Raw genomic sequence first — 16,993 nt, forward strand, 5'->3', positions numbered from 1 at the left:
TGGGAGATAATAGGGGCAGCGAAAAGATTCTGAAAGCAGGGCAAGCAAAAAATTAAGGGTAGAATATAGGAATTGGAAAATAGTTGGAAAATAAAAATAAAATAAAGAGCAAACAGAAGCAAACCAACAAACAAAATGACTGGAAGACAGAAGGAAGAAAAAGAAAAGAAAGGAAATATAAATATAAAATAAATAAATAAATAAATAAATAAATAAATAAATAAATAAAATTTATGCCAATGGAATGAGAAGAGAGAGAGATATAAAGCAAGGGCAGGGAGGGAGTCCAATAAAAGATAGGGAGGAAACGTTAGAGAAAAATGGTAATTTTATTGGTTATAATGATAATGTCCCAGCAATTAAGCAGAAAATACTATGAGATCTTGATAATAGAACAAAAGAGAAAACAAAACAAAGCAAAAAAACCAAGCAAATCAAAACAAAATTTAAAAAAATTAAAAATTTAAAAACTTAAATAGAAAATTTTTTTCTTTTCTCTCTTTTTTCTAAAAAAAAAAGCTGAGTTTGATCTGAGCTGCTTATGTTGTCTGAGGCTCACCGTTTTTTCTGCTGATTTCAGTTCTCCTGAGAGATACTTGTGTATCAGCCAGTATGAGGAACTCTTGATTTGTCTCTGGTGTCCTTAGGTAGTTGGCTGATCTGAGACTCTCTGTGGACCACCTCCATTTCTCAGCTATTTTCCCTCCCCCTTGTGTTTTCCTTATCTTACTCCAGAGTCTTCTGAAGAGTCTTTAGGGTACTGGTCAGCCAGTGTAGCTCGGGATATTTCTCCCCTTACTTAGAGGATTTACTGTCATGCACTGACTGTGGGGAAGTTACTCTCTGCTTCAAAGCCAACTCCTCAGTCTCTACCCTGTTGTCCAATTCTAGTTCCCCATACAATGGCCTGCTGCAAATTCAGATTGACTTTAGTCTTTTGCCTTTTATGTATGGGCAGTTTCAGCAGCCTGGGCTCAATGAGTTCAATTTAAAAAAAATCTAATGAGCATTTTGCCTGCCCAGCCCCCAGCAGGGATTTTGGCCTTTTCCTCCAGTTCCCAAACAATAGTCCCTGAAAGTCTTATTTTTGTAATGTCCTTCTGTGAGCTCTTCTCTCTTTCTCCTCAGGACTGTGCCCTGTGGGTGTATCTGGGGCTTCACTGACCTGAACCAGTTCCTTTTTTGTTGGGAGTGGTGCTCCTAGCCTGCTGGAGAGGTAAGCATGCTCCACCCCTCCTTTCCTGAATTTGGTTGGCTGGAAACCTGAACAGCCCCACCAGCAGCTCAGGTCCCTCTATGCTGACAGGAGGGCTTTCTTCCCCTTCCTCACACCACCTAGATCAAATACTTTCTGAGGTTCTATACAGTGCCTTACAGGAGGGCAGAGGGTCCCTGTATGTGCCTCCTCAGTGAAGTCCTCCAGCCCCTCTGTATTTGGGAGCCACACACTGTGGCTCAGCCTTTCCTATGGTCAGCATCCTGTGTGAGAGACTCCTGTCCCAGCTGCCATTAGAAGATTTGTTTAACTGGAAAGGCAAGGTCCCCTCCTCGCAGGCACACTGTTCCCCTGTGTCCCTGTGCCCTCTGTGCACAGGCTCTCTTTCTTTTCTTCTCTACTCTGGGTTTGAGATCCCAGCTTTTGGATGGCAGTTCACACTCCCAAGGGGAGGGAGCTTTGCAACATCTAACCCTCAGGGCATGGGGCCCAGTACAGGCTTCAAGGGGGACTCCCTCTTTCCTCTTCCCCCATCTTTTACCAGACTCTATGATGTTTCTTTAGTGCTCTCTACTTGAAATGTGTCCACTCAGGTATATTTCTCAGTTTTTTCCAAGCTGGTTATGCAGTATTTCAGCAGTAAATCAGGTCCACTGCTGAGAGCAAGGATGCTCTGCGTTTTGTCACAGTGCCACCATCTTCCCAGATCGATTTGCTGGTATTAAGCATCCTTGCATTCCTGAAAGAAATCCCACTTGGTCATGGTGTGTGATCTTTTTAATGTGTTGCTGGGTCCTATTTGCTAATAGTTTGTTCAGGGTTTTAGCATCTTTGTTTATCAGGGATAGTGGCTTATAATTTTTTTGTAGTGTCTCTTTCTGATTTTGGAATTAGGTTAATTCTGGCCATGTAAAAAGAGCTTGGAAGTCTTCCTTCCTTTTGCATTTTTTGGAATAGTTTGAGGAGGACTGATGTTAATTTTTCTTCGAATGTTCTATAAAATTTGCCTATGAAGCCATCTTTTCTAAGACTTTTGTTTACAGGGTGTTTTTTGATTACTGCTTCAATTTCTTAAGTTGTTATCAGCCTATTCAGGTTTTCTCATTCTTCTTGATTGAGTTTTGGCAGATTGTATATTTATAGTAATTTGTTCAGTTTGTTGGCATATAGATTTTCAAAGTATTTTTGTACAATCTTTACATTTTTGTGATGTCAGTTGTTACTTTGCCTCTTTAATTTTTAAATTTTATTTATTTGTGTCTTCTTCCTTTGTTTTTTGATAAGTCTGGCTAAAGGTTCATCAGTCTTGTTTATCTTTCCAAAGAACCAGCTCTTGGCTTCATTGATGTTTTATAATTTTTTTTTTTTTTTTAGTTTCTATTTTGTTTGTTTCTGCTCCAATCTTTAATATTTTCTTCCTTTTATTTTGAGTTTTTCTTGTTGCCGTCTTTCTAATTCTTTTAGTTCTAGGATTAGTTAGTTTCTTAGAGATTTTTCTTGGTTCTTGAGGTACACCTATAATGCTATGACCTTCTCTCTCATAACTGCTTTCACTGTGTCCCATAGATTTTGTATTGCTCCATGTTCATTTTCATTTGGTTCCAGGAAGTTTTTATTTCTGCCTTGATTTCATTCATAGTCCATTCACTGTTTAATAGCAAGCTATTTAGTCTGTATGTTTGAATATTTTTGAGTTTTTTATAGTAGTTGATTTCTAGTTTTATGCCATTGTGACCTGAGAAGATGCTTGATATGGTTTCAATCTTCTTGAATTTGTTAAGACTTATTTTTTGTCTTTATCCATGTTGTCTTAGAATTATCCATGTACACTTGAGAGAAATGCGCAGTCAGCTGCTTTGCAATTAAATGTTCTGTAAATAGCAATTAAATCCATTATATCTAGTGTGTCATTTAAGGCTGCTGTTCCATTGTTGATTTTTTGTCTGAAAGATCTATCCAATGATGTCTTGAGGTGTTAAAGTCCCCTTCTCTAACGATATTGCTGTCTATCTTACCCTTAATGTCTTCCAAGAGGTTTTTTAAAAAATATATATTTAGGTGCTCCTATGTTGGGTTTATATATGTTTACCAGGTTTATATCTTCTTTTGGGAATTATCCTTTTAGTATTATGTAATACCTTTCCTTGTAAATTTTTGTGGCCTTTATTTTGAAGCTTATTTTGTCTGATATGAGTATTGCTACACCAGATTTTTTCTCATTTGCATTTGCATGGAATATTTTTTTCCAGTCTCTTCAAGTTCGTTCTGTGTGAATATTTCATTCTGAGATGGCTATCTTGTAGACAGCATATATATGGGTCATGTTTTCATACCCATTCAGCTACCCTATGTCTTTGATTAAAACATTTAGTGCATTTACATTTAAGGTTAATAGTTACAGGTACTTATTTTTGCCATTTTTTTTTTCATTTATAACTATGTCCCTCACGCTCTCTTTTTTTTTTTTTTAATTTTATTTTTGTTTAAAATATTACAGATGTCCCTTTTTCTCCCCAATGACCCATTCCACCCTGTTCCTTCCCCCTCCCCAGTGCCTCTCCCCACCATTGTCCATGTCCTTGGGTTGTGCATATATGCATATAAATTCTTTGGTTACTCTCTGCCCCTCCACCCACCCACCCTCCTCCATCCCTCTTGATTTATTCTTCTTCTTAAAACACTCCCTTTTTCAATCCCGCAATGCCTTTTGGTGGTAATGTAATTCTTTAGCTTTTTTTTTTTTCCCCCCCAGGGAAGCTCTTTATTTTACCTTAAATTCTAAATGATAGCCTTGATGGATAGTGTAGCGTTAGTTTCAGGTCTTTGCTTTTCATTACTTTGAGTACTTCATTCCAATTACTTCAGGCCTGAAGTGTTTCTTTTGAGAAATCACCTGCATTCTAATGGATACTGCCTTGCAGGTAACTTTCTCTCTCTCTCTTGCTGCCTCTAAGAGTCTTTCTTTGTTTTTAACATTGATCATTTTAATTATGATATGCCTTGGAATTAGTCTCTTTGGGTTCATCATGATTGAAACTCTGTGCTTCCTGAACTTGAGTGAATTTTTCCTTCACCAGGGTAGGGAAGTTTTTTTGTCATTAATTGTTTTAAATACTTTCTCAATTCCTTGCTCACTTTCTTTTCCTTATCCTTCTGATGCAAGTGTTTTTAAATTTCATATAGTCCTAAAGTTTCCTTAAACTATCCTCCTGCTTTTTAATTCTTTTTTCTTTTTACTGCCCTAATTGGTATCTTTTACTACCTTGTCTTTCAAGTCACTGATTCTATCTTCTGCTTCATTCAATCTACTTTTGTTTCCTTTCCGTGTATTCTTGATATCAGGTATGTTATTCTTCATTTTGAACTGATTCTTATTTTTGGTTTATATTTCTAGTTTCATGCTGTTGTAGTTCCCACTAAGTTTCTTGAAATTCTCATTAAGTTCTCTGAGCATCCTTATAACCATTACTTTGAACTTTATATCTGATAAATTGCTTGCCTCCATTTCATTTAGCTCTCTTTTCGGAGTTTCCTTCTTTTTTTATATTTGGGGATTTTTCTTTGTCTCCCCATTTTTCCATCCCTTTTGATTTGTTTCTATGTATTAGATCAAACTGCAGTGCCTCCAAGTCTTTATGGGTAGCCTTGTGTAGTGTTTTGTGGGACTCAATAGTGCAGTCTCTTAGATTTCCTGAACTGGGTGCTCTCAAAATGTTCCTTGTGTGGGGTATTTGGGCTCTTTTGTTGTAATTGCATCTTGATTGTTATTGTTCACTTCATTCATGGGATCTCCTCTCAGGCCCATTTACTATGAGGCTCACCTTTGACCACATCATGTTAGCTGTGGTACAGGTGCTGACACAACAAAGCAAAACATAACGCAACAAATAAATAAAACAAAACATACAAAATTTTCTTATAAAACAACAACAAAAGCAACCAAAATAGAAGAGAGAACTAGGAAAGGGAAACAAAAATTAGAATAATGGAAGAAAAGAAAAAATACAAAGAGAAAAATGGGGAAGCAAAAGGAATATGAAAGAGCAGATGAGAAAGAAAGAAAATAAGAATAAAGAATAGGGGAAGGAAAATGGTATAAAAGAAAAGGGAAAAAATATTATGAAAAGGAAAATACAGGCAAAAGCTGAAAGACAAAAAATAAGAAAAGGAAAAGAAGAGAAAGCACAAGAAAGAAAAATTAGAGTAAGCAAAAGGATGAGAAAAATTAGAGATTTGAAAGAAAAAAGAGAAACTAAAATAGTAACACATCAATAAAGACAAAAAATAACAAAGATAATGCAAAAAAAAAAAAAATAGTGAAGTGGCATCCATCTCAGCAGTGTTTAGTGCCTCTGAGGATCTTTCTTTGGATTCTGTTCTTTTGATGACTAAGGCTATTTTGTCTGCCAATTCTGGACCTCCTGGGAGATACTTAGGTGCTAGCAACAATCCGAAACTGTCTTCATTTGGTTCTCAGAAGCTTCAAGTGATCCACAGTTTGTTTCTGTTTCCACGGAACTTAGCTGCACATGGGAGGGGCCAAATTGAACTTTAAGGCCTGTTTGTTAGCAGCACAGGACCCAGGAATGGATCGACAAATTTCCCTAGGTTCCTCAGTCTCTGCCTCTACCTGCCTTAGCCTGCCAGCCAGCTGTCAGTCATAATCACTGAAAAGTCTGTTTCTCAAGAGGCTTTAGGCAGAATTGAAGACATAAAACTCCTGGATCTCCTGTGATGGACAGTTGCCATTCAGATTTCAGGGATAGTGGTGTGTGTGTTTCCCCTTCCCCAGCCACTCAATTGATAGCATCCCAGAATATTTCCCTCCCCTCTGCTGGGCGAAGGTCCTCATATGTAGTAAAGTGGGATAAGCTGGAAACTGGGAGTTTCTATCAGCTGTCTTCTGAGGGGGAAGCACCAGTCAGGTTGCTTGGATAGTGGGGTGTTTTCCCCACCCTCAAGCCAATCACTGATGCTCCATGAGGCAGTTCAAATCTGTAAGGTTGGCTTCTACTGCTGCCTCCTCTGCAGGGATCAAAAACACAGTGTGTGGTAGGCAGGACTCCTGAGGAAGGGGAAAACTGTAGGGCATAGGACAGAGTATTTGCCTTTGCATGAGCCTTGGCTGCTGGGCAGGGCCTGTGCCTCTCAGGAAAAATGGCCACTTTAGTTTGGGTGGATGCACAACTGATCATATTTCTCTCTGCTGCTGCTTTTCCATGTCTACCCTCAGTGCTTCCCACCCCATCCTCTCCTCAGGCAACTCCAGTCTGCATTGCCCTCCCTCCACTGAAACCTCAGGCAAATAGCTGCAAATGAAAATCCTATGCTCTGTGTTTAAATAAACAAACAAAAAACCAAAACAAATAAACAAACAAAAACTGTGGCTTTTTCTCTGACCAGGTCCAGTCTCCCCTGCAGCCAGAAGAACTGCCACTTTTCATAGTTGGATGCTATGTGGGCTGCTGTCCTTGGCTCTGGTACTCCAGACTGGGAAGCCCAGTCTGGGTTCCAGGACTCAATCCTTTCTTGAACTACCACCTTCGCCCCAAGAGATCCCTCCTTATTTTCGGACTGCTGTGCATGGAATCTCGACCAGCCCCTCTCTCCACCTTGCCCTTCCTACCACTCTCCAGGAAGTTTCTCCCCTTCCTTGTTATTTGTCTTCTCCTCAACTGGAACAAAGTTAGTAATTCAGGGTGAATATTCCCCAATTTAGTTATATTTTCAGTCTGGCCCTGGGAGGTGAAAGAAAGGTCTGCCTATTAGACTGCCATCTTCTCCTCCCTTTATTTTTCTATTCAGCTTATTCCATTTTTTCTTCATATATCCTGGAGCTCTGTTGTTAGGCGCATGTATGTTTATAATTGATATTCTTTTGATGGAGTGACCTTTCTATCAATATGTAATGTGCTTATTTTTCTCTTATAAAATTTTCTGACTTACTTACTGCCTACTTTTAGTATAGCTCCCTTAGCTCTCTTTTGCTTACTATTAGCATGGGATAAATTTTTCCAATATTTCAATCTTGACTTATTTGTCTTTGGATCAATATTTTATCTCTTTGGTCAGCACATAGTTGTATCATGTTTTCAAAAATAAAATTTGCCTACATGTCCCCTTTTAAATGAAGAGTTTTATTTATCATTTACATTTACAGTAATTACTCATAAACCAGATTTCTATCATTTTGCTATTTTTTTATATATCTAATTTTATTTTGGTTTTTCAGTTCCTCCATTCCTGTCATTCTTTTTGATGATTTTTTTCTAGTGTGATGAAAGAGTCTCCTCATTTTTTGAATGTTTATATCTTAGTTGTTTCCTTACTGGTTACACTGGCGGTTTCAATGAACATTTTAATGTTATATCTATTAAGTTAGAATTGATACCAGTTTATATTCAATAATAAAACTCTGCTGTTTACAGCTATCTTCCCCTGCTTTATGTCGAGACAAATTACATCTTTATACATGTGTGCCCACAAACATGTATTTATAATCTTCTTTAAAAATATATCTTTATTGATTTCAAAGAGAAGAAGGGAGAGAGAGAGAGAGAGAAATGTCAATGATGATTCATTGATCGGCTGCCTCCTGCACGACTCCCACTTGGGTTTGAGCCCACAACCTGGGCATGTGCCTTTACCAGAAATCTAACCACAATCTCCTGGATCATAGGTCGATGTTCAACCACTGAACCACACTGGCTGCACTATTTATAATCATTTTAATGTATTTGTCTTTTGTATTATATACAAAAAAATGAGCAACTTAAATCCAAAAAGCATACTAATGGAGCTTAAGTTTACCTTGGTAACCACCTTTATTCATGTTTTTTATTTATTTATATGGCCTTAAGTTACTACCTGGTGTCCTGTAGGGAACTCCCTTTAGCTTTTAATGTAGGGGAGGTCTGCAAGTGACAAACTTTGTCATATTTTGTTTATCTAGGAATTTCTTAATTTTTTCTTGTGCAGACTGCCAAATATAGAATTCTCATTGCCTTATTTTTTTTTTTTTACAGAAGCCTAAATATAGAATTCTCATTGCTTTTTTTTTTTTTTTGCTTTTTTTTAACAGAAGTCTAAAAATGTCACATTGGCTTCTATCTTCCATGACTTTTTAAGAGAAATTAGTTGTCAATCTTTTTTGTGGATCCCTTGTATGCAATGAGTCACTTCTCCCTTGCTGCTTTCAGGGTTCTTTCTTTATCTATCAATAATTTGGTTATACTGTGTCTTGGTGTGAATTTATTTAATTTCATCCTTCCTGGAGTTCTTTGATTTAGGAATGTGTAATCTTATATCTTTAAACAAATGTGAAATATTTTTAGTTGTTATTTCTTGAAATAATTCTTCCCATACACTCCCCTCACACAGGGCCTCCCATTAAGTATATTTTTGATATGCTTGATAGAGACTCGCAGGCTTCTTAGGCTCTCTTAAATTTTTTTTAATATTTACATTTTTACTCTTCACAATGAATTATTTCAAATGAAATATTTTCATATTTTCTGATTCTTCTATTTGTTTAAATCTACTGTGGTACTTCTGGAGTAAATATTTTCATTTTTATTTTTGTATTTTTCTGCTCCAAAATTTCTATTTAGTTCATCTTTATAATTTCTATTTTTTCTTAATTATCTATATTTGGTGAGATCATTTCTCCTTCTGTTTTCTTTTTAGAATGTCCTTTAGGTATTTGAGCATATTAAAGATAGTTGATAAGTGGATAAAAAAGCCATGGTACATTTACACAATGGAATACTATGCTGCTCTAAAAAAGAAGGATCTGTAACCCTTTGAGACAACATGGAGGGACCTGGAAAGCATTATTGTAAGTGAAATAAGCCAATCAGAGAAAGATAAATATCACATGATCTCACTTATATGTGGAATTAATGAACAAAATAAACTGACAAAATAGATCTAGAGACATGGAAGCATGCAATAGACTGAAGATTCTCAGAGGGAAGGGGGATGAGAAGGGATTAACCAAAGAACTTATATGCATCTATTCAAAACCCATGGACACAAACAATGGTGCAGTAAAGGCCTGGGGAAGGGGAGGGAGTGGGGAAGAAGGGGTCAGTGTGAAAAAAAAGGACATCTGCAACACTTTCAACAATAAAGATAAATTTAAAAAAATAATGATAATTGATATCAGATCTTTGTTCAATAAATTCAGTGCCTAACCTTTTCCTGTGAATGGGTCATATTTTCATGGTTTGGTTTTGTTTTTTACCATGGCTTAAATATGTATTTTCACTTTGTATATTTTGATTATAATGTGGCAACTCTTGACATCAATTTGTCTTCCATACCTATGTTTTATTATTGGTACTTGATATGGGTCATTTTTGTTTGCTTGTTTATGTATTTTTCTAACTTATTTTTAAGAAGACTAAATACATAGTAATATATGGTGACAGAAGTCTTGTTTCATTTGTGTAGTGTTCAGATAGTGTTGGACATAATGATCTTAATCTGCAGCCCAAAATAGAAAAGAAGAGAAAAATGTGCTTTCCAAGCCTTTGCAGATTTGCCCTGAATTGAGGCACATCTTCATGAATAAACATTAAATTTACAGTGCTGCCTTAGTCTTTACTTTTTGCTGGTAATCTAAAATTAAAAAGCTGAAATAAGAGGAAATAAGCATTTATTTGAGATAAAAGAATTGCCACTTGAAGAGAATAGATTCAGGCAGAAACCCAAGCAGTTACCAATTACATGGTAAGGGCAATAGATTTTTATGAGAAAAGTAAAGGAATAATTTCATAGATGGAAGAAATAAATTCCTATTGGTGCAAACAATATATGTTATACTTTAGCTATACATAGTTGGTTACTGATCCTATCTTTTGATAGATAGTCCATAATCATCAGTTTTTCTGGTCAGAATGTTCACTCTCCTTCTGGTTTAACAAAGAATTGTTTGGAAGACAATGTTGGTTTGGTTGAGTCCAAACATTGGTCCCAGTTCAAACACTGCAAAAATTCTAATAGCAAGATGTGCAAGTCAGTTTTTCTAGAATGGCTGCTCTGATTTCATTTTGAAATGTCTCCACTTATGTTAACTCTTGCATTCACCTCCTTTTATCAATATCTTTCCTTGAAAGTGTTGATGGTCAACTACTGGAAAACAATTATGGTCAGTTTTTAAAAGCATCATTTATCTTCTGTCACCAGGAAGGCTCATTCCTGGTATGTCATGTCCTACATAAGAGGAAAAGTGGTGATTTTCTTAGGAGATGTGGTCAACATTTAAGTAACAAGTGTGCCAGAACAGAAGAGAGCTTTATCTTCAAGTTCCTCTAAGGGCAAATATCTTCTTCAGTTCCTTGGGGTTTTTCATATAAAGTCTCATAAGGCTTAGTGATCATTTCAAAGTGCTGAGCAATTATTATCCCAGTGTTGTTGTTTTTTTATAATATCAAATTATGCCAAACTTATAAAATTTTATAACAAGAATTTCTATGATATCAAACAAAACCCTAAATTCAATTTGGAGAACAGAACTGAACCAGGACGCGATGCCTGAGGGCGACCTGCTGCCAACCTAGATCAATGAACTATGGAGTGTCAGTAGGCACTTCATTTAACCATTTGGCTTGTACCTGGATTTTGTCTAGTTTTGTATCTCTATGCCAGAGGCCCTCATCCAAGAACAGCAAGAAATATTTACAACAGAACAAACCGCACCTTGTTCAAGTGAAATGCTATTGTCCAAAACAACTCATGAGAAAGAATACAGATTTTCCTTGAGTGACTTTTGATTGATAGAATCAGCAATATATCTCTAGGTTTTGGATAGATTTCTAATCATGTATTTATTCCATGCAGTGACTACACAAAGAAAAAGAATAATTCGTATAAGTCTGGCACCTTTATTGGCTTTTATACTGCAAGGAAATGAACACACTTGGCTAAGTATACAACCAATTTTATGTTTTAATCTGTGACATACACATAAGGGTGATGTCTAATGCTGAGTTTCTGATTGACCATATGATAAAATAGAATGACCAATAATCTAATTGCACAATAACCTACAGGGTTGATAGGGGTGTAAACAGTGTGTTTACAATAGGGTTTTTTGTTTTTTTGGCAAGTGTAAGTGAAAATATATCCTAAAGGAACACAGGTCATAGAGTTAGTATAATGAAATTGATTGAAGCAATGATCTGAAGGACTTGGATAATTATGGGAGTTACCTGCAGGTAAAGTATAATTAGATTGAAATATGGAAATTGCAGATAAGAGACAGATTGCTGGTACCAGGGATGTTTTGGCAGTCTTAATTTCCCACTTTTACAAATAATATCTGTCAAGTTTCTGGATATTCAGTTGGTTTGTCAAAGAATCAAAATGAATAAGAAACAAAGTAAATTTATAGATTATATAGGCCTGATTATACAGGTCTTGGGTTAGCTATCTGCATCAGATGTCATCTGATTCACATTCTAGTCATTTTTTAATTTTAAATCTTATGTTGATAGGGCAGTCTAGTTAGGCACAAAAGCTTTCATTAAAATGGAGAACAAATCCAATAGTCAACATATTTGAGTTTGGTAGCATGTGGGTTATTTAAGAGTACCTGACATGGTCCCTTTCTTCTTGGTTGTAAAGATTCTTTTTGGAGATGTCATTTCCAACACGTTTAATCACCTTGTTATAGGTTGTGGTGTTTAATTTCTTTGTCTTCTGAAGAGATGTAATAAAAAGACTGTTCTACTAAAGCATGGTTATTTTCAATATCAGCCATTAGGTATTTACAATATAAAATCATATATCTTTTTATTAGCTGTGGATCAAAACATGCAGTAGTCAGACACATTGGGAATTGAATTATTATTTCAAAGGGTGACAGTTCATTGGATCCAAAATGAGTAGACTTAAGACTTAGAAGGTTAATCACAATGCCTTTGGCCAAAGTTATTTCTGTAACATAGAATAATTTAAGATAATAATAATTATGACTGATAGCATTATATCAAGATATATCATATTTCTATAAATTTCATATAATTCATGATCACTTTGGAATGCAATACTTATTCTTTTAACTATAATGACACTTGAGGACTTCACTGGCAAATACAGAAAGTTAAATAGTTGTAAGCAAAGTTCAACCCTATTAAAACCTGATGAATGCAGTTAAAGAACATGTGATAAAACATAAATTATTTGTTTTCTAGGAAGATTACTTTAAAAGGTAAAGTAAAACATTTTACAATCTGTTAAAAAGACAAACCAAAGTCCAAGAAAATTTAGTTCTTTAGCAAATATACAAAAATTAAATTGCATTTTTACATAAGTACATCATTGTTATAAAAGCTCATTTTTAATACCCGTATAATAAATGTATTCCAATATATCCAGCTAGATCACACATAAACTTTTTTTCTCAGTATTTATCTTTCATAAACCATCTAAAACTTTCTATATCCATTTATTTTTAAAAATTTATCTTTATTGTTGAAAGTATTAGAAACGCCCCTTATTTCCCCTATTGATTCCCTACACCTGACAACCCTCTCCCAAGGCCTTCACCACACTATTGTCTGTGTCCAAGGGTTATGCATATGTGCATATAAGTTCTTAGGTTAACCACCTAACCACCCCTGCCTTCTGTCAGATTTCGTCAGTCTGTTCCATGCTTCTATGTCTCTGGATCTATTTTGTTGACTAGTTTATTTTGTTCATTAGATTCTATGTCTCTGGATCTATTTTGTTGACTAGTTTATTTTGTTCATTAGATTCCACATATGAGTAAGATCATAACATACTTTTCTTTCTCTGATTGGCTTATTTCATTTAGCATAATACTTTCCAGGTCCCACCATCCTGTGTCAAAGGGTAAGGGGTTCTTTGTTTTTTATGGCTGCATAGTATTCCATTGTGTAAATGACCAAGAAGATGCTTGATATGATTTCATTCTTCTCGAACTTGTAGAAACTTGTGTCCTAACATGTGGTCTATCTTTGAAAATGCCCCATGTGCACTTGAGAAGAATGCATATTCTACAAGTTTCGGGTGAAAGGTTCTATAAATGTAAATTAAATCCATCTGCTCTAGTGGATTATTTACAGTAACTGTGTCCTTGGTGATTTTTTTGTCTAGAAGATCTACCAGTGAAGTCAGTGGAGTGTTAAAGTCCCCTACTGTGACTGTATTGCTGTCGATCTCTCCTTTAAAGTACTCTAGAAGTGTGTTTTATTTTTTCAACCTGTGTGAGACTTTTGTTCTGAGTTGGATCTCTTGTAGACAGCATATATTTGGGACTTGTTTTCTTATGAATTCAGCTACCCTATGTACTTGGATTGGAGCATTTAATCCATTAATATTTAAGGTTATTATTGATAGGTACTTATTTTTTGCCATTTTATTTCCTTTTGCCCATGTTTCTTTCTCTCTATTTTAACTTATTATTACAGCAGTCCCATTAACATTTCCTGCAATGCTGGTTTGGTGGTGATAAACTCCTTTAGCCTTTCTTTGTTTGGGAAGCTTTTTTTCCACCATCAATTTTGAGTGATAATCTTCCTGGACAGAGTATTCTTGGTTTCAGTTCCTTGTTTTGCATTACCTTGAATACTTCATGCTATTCCCTTCTGGCCTGTAGAGTTTCTGATGAGAAATCCCCTGACAGTCTTAAGGGAGCTCCTTTGTAGGTAACAGACTGCTTTTCTTTAGCTGATTTTAAGATTCTCTCTTTGTCTTGAATTCTTGGCATTTTAATTATGATGTATCTGGGCATGGGCCTCTTTGGATTCTTCTTGCTTGGGACTTTCTGTGCCTCCTGAACTTGTGTGACTTTTTCCTTGACCAGGTTAGGGAAGTTTTCTGCCATTATTTCTTCAAACAGGTTCTCTAAACCTTACTTGCTTTCTACATCTTCTGTTACTCTTATGATGTGAATATTGTTACATTTCATGTTCCACAGCTCCTTTAAACTGTCCTCCTGCTTTTTAATTTTTTGTCTTTTTGGTTCTCTGATTGAGTAATTTTTCTACCCTGTCTTCTAATTTGCTGATTCAATCCTCGCCTTCCCCTAATCTGCAGTTTATTCCTTACAATGATTGATTTATTTATTTCTTCTATGTCACTCTTAATTTCCTTCATTGTTTCCATTTCTTTTCTCATGCTTTTCAGCATTTTTAAAAATAAATATATCTTTATTGATTTCAGAGAGAGTAATGGAGAGGGAGAGAGAGAGAGACAGACAGGTAGAAACATCAATGATGAGTCATTGATCAGCTGCCTCCTGCATGCCCCCTACTGGAGATTGAGCCCACAACTCAAGCTTGTGCCCTGACCAGGAATAGAACCAGGATCTCCTGGATCATAGGTAGATGCTCAACCACTGATCCACGCAGGCCAGGTGCTTTGCAGCATCTTTGTGATCAATATTTTCAGTTCAATATCTGAGAGATTGTTTATCTTCATTTCATTTAGCTCTTCTTCTGGAAAATTCTCTTTTTCTTTCATTTGGGGCTTTTTTTTTTTTTTTTTTTGTCTCCCCATTTTGGCTTCCTGTTAGGATTTGTTTCTATGTATTAGGTAGATCAGCTAGGATTATCAGTCTTTTGAGTGGTCTCTGGTGCAGGCCAATGTCAGATGCTGTTTGTGACTGGCCTTGAGAACCCTGTTTGAAGTTTTGCACACTTCACAGATTCTGGTTTCCTCTACTGGGGCTGGGTGTGTTTGGAGAGGACCAAGACGTGCACCAAGTTCTGCTTTTCCAAGCCCTGTGCCCAGAAGCAAATCAGAGAAATACTTTAAAGCACCCAGAGGCTATTATTCAGTCTCTTAATGAGCCTCAGGCTGTAGAAACTCCACAGGGTGCTGCAAAAGGTTTTTCAGCAGGATGGGGCAATTTCTCCCCCCTTAGGCAAAAACTTCTTGGAAGGTAAATGTCTTTCTGAGAAAGATGTCCTCTTCTGTATGGGGGAAGGACTCAGCAATCCTGGTCTCTCCTCACACAGTTCTAGTTCACTCTGCCCTCTTTGTAGGAGCCCAAGTAGAGTGGCTGCGCACAAAACTTTGTGCATTGGCCCTTTAAGAGTGTGCTTGCATTTCCAGCCATCTCTCCCTGGCAGACAGAACCCCTGTGGCTATTCACACCAGAAATTATGTGGGCACCATTCTCATTTCTGGTGCTTAGGCTGGGAAGCCCATTTTGGGGTTTAGACCCCAGAGATCTCAGTGGGAACTCTCCACAGCTGAGATATTCCTCCAGAATTTCAGCTGCTGCTTGTGGGAGCCCAGCCAGCCCTCTTGTGCCTCCACACTTCCTACCAGTCTCTGTGCAGTCTCCACTTTTCCTCCTTGGTCATGAGGGTGTTCTGCAGCTAGTCTTCAGTTACTGTTGATTATGCATGATGGTTTTTCTATATTTTAGTTGTAATTCCAGTTTGGTCTTGGGAGAGTGTCAGTGTAGCTTCCGCTCAGTCCACCGCCATCTTGGAATCTCCTCTATATCCATTTAGAGTGTCCTTGTTTTCTGCCCATGGAGAAATAACCAGCTGTACGTTAGGACAAAATTTTCATTTTCCTCAGTAAAATGGATCTTCATACTTAATACCTTCTTTAACCAAAAAGATATATTGTTTTTCTTATATTGTAATTAGAATTATTAACTCTTAGAAACTTTAATTTCTAGTGAGAACTAAGAAGTAAGCAATTATAAACTGTCTTTACATTAGTATTTTTGTGATGTTTCATAATTTTTAGAAACATTCTTCATCATAGGAAAATTTTCAAATTATTTTTCAATTACAGTTTACATTCAATATTATTCTTTATCAATTTTAGATGTACAGGATAGTGGCTAGACAATCATGTAGTTTACAGAGTGTTCTTCCTATTTCAAGTACCCACATTGTTTCCTATATTGTTATTCCAATATTGTTGAATATATTTTCTGTGCTGTAATTTAGATCGCTGTGACTATTCTGTAACTATCAATTTGAACTCTTTAATACTTTCACCTTTCCGCTCAGTCCCCAACCCCAAATAGATGTGAAATCATGATATTTGTCTTTCTCTAACTTATTTCACTTGGCATAGTACGCTCTAAGTCCATCCATGCTGTCATAAAAGGTAAGGTTTTATTCTTTTTATGACTGAGTAGTATTCCATTGTGTAAATGTAGAATAGTATTTTTCCACTCATTTATTGATGGGCAATTGAATTGCTTCCATTTCTTGGCTATTGTAAATAATCCTGCAATAGACATGGGACTGCATATATTCTTTCCAATTAGCGTTTTGGGTTTCTTTGGTTATATTACAGAAGCTGAATTGTTGGGTTATAAGGTAATTCCATTATCACTTTTTGAGGAACCTCCATATTTTTTTCTATAGCCATTACAATAATCTGCATTCCAGCCAACAGAGTGAAAGGGTTTCCCTTTCTCCACATCTCACCAATGCTTGTTCACAGCATAAGTTTAAAATAAAGAACATGATATGTTTACTAGCAAATACAAATTTCTTAGTTTCTCTGTAACAGTGAGCCAAAAAGTTCAGCAATTAATGCTTCATTATTATATTTTACTAGAAAATGATCTAGATATTTTAAATAATTCCTTCACTTTACTTAATTTAGTAAATCTCTAAGGTTTCAAGTTACTAAAAATATTATCAAACTATTTTTAACTATTATATCATAACACATAATTAATGAAAAATATTTTTTACTTTTCTAAGCACTTTATATTTTTATTTATTTATTTATTTATTTATTATTTATTTATTTTAATTTTTACTTTTT

The sequence above is a fragment of the Miniopterus natalensis genome, chromosome X (assembly GCF_054644295.1).
Source record: "Miniopterus natalensis isolate mMinNat1 chromosome X, mMinNat1.hap1, whole genome shotgun sequence".
Lineage (NCBI taxonomy): Eukaryota > Metazoa > Chordata > Mammalia > Chiroptera > Miniopteridae > Miniopterus > Miniopterus natalensis.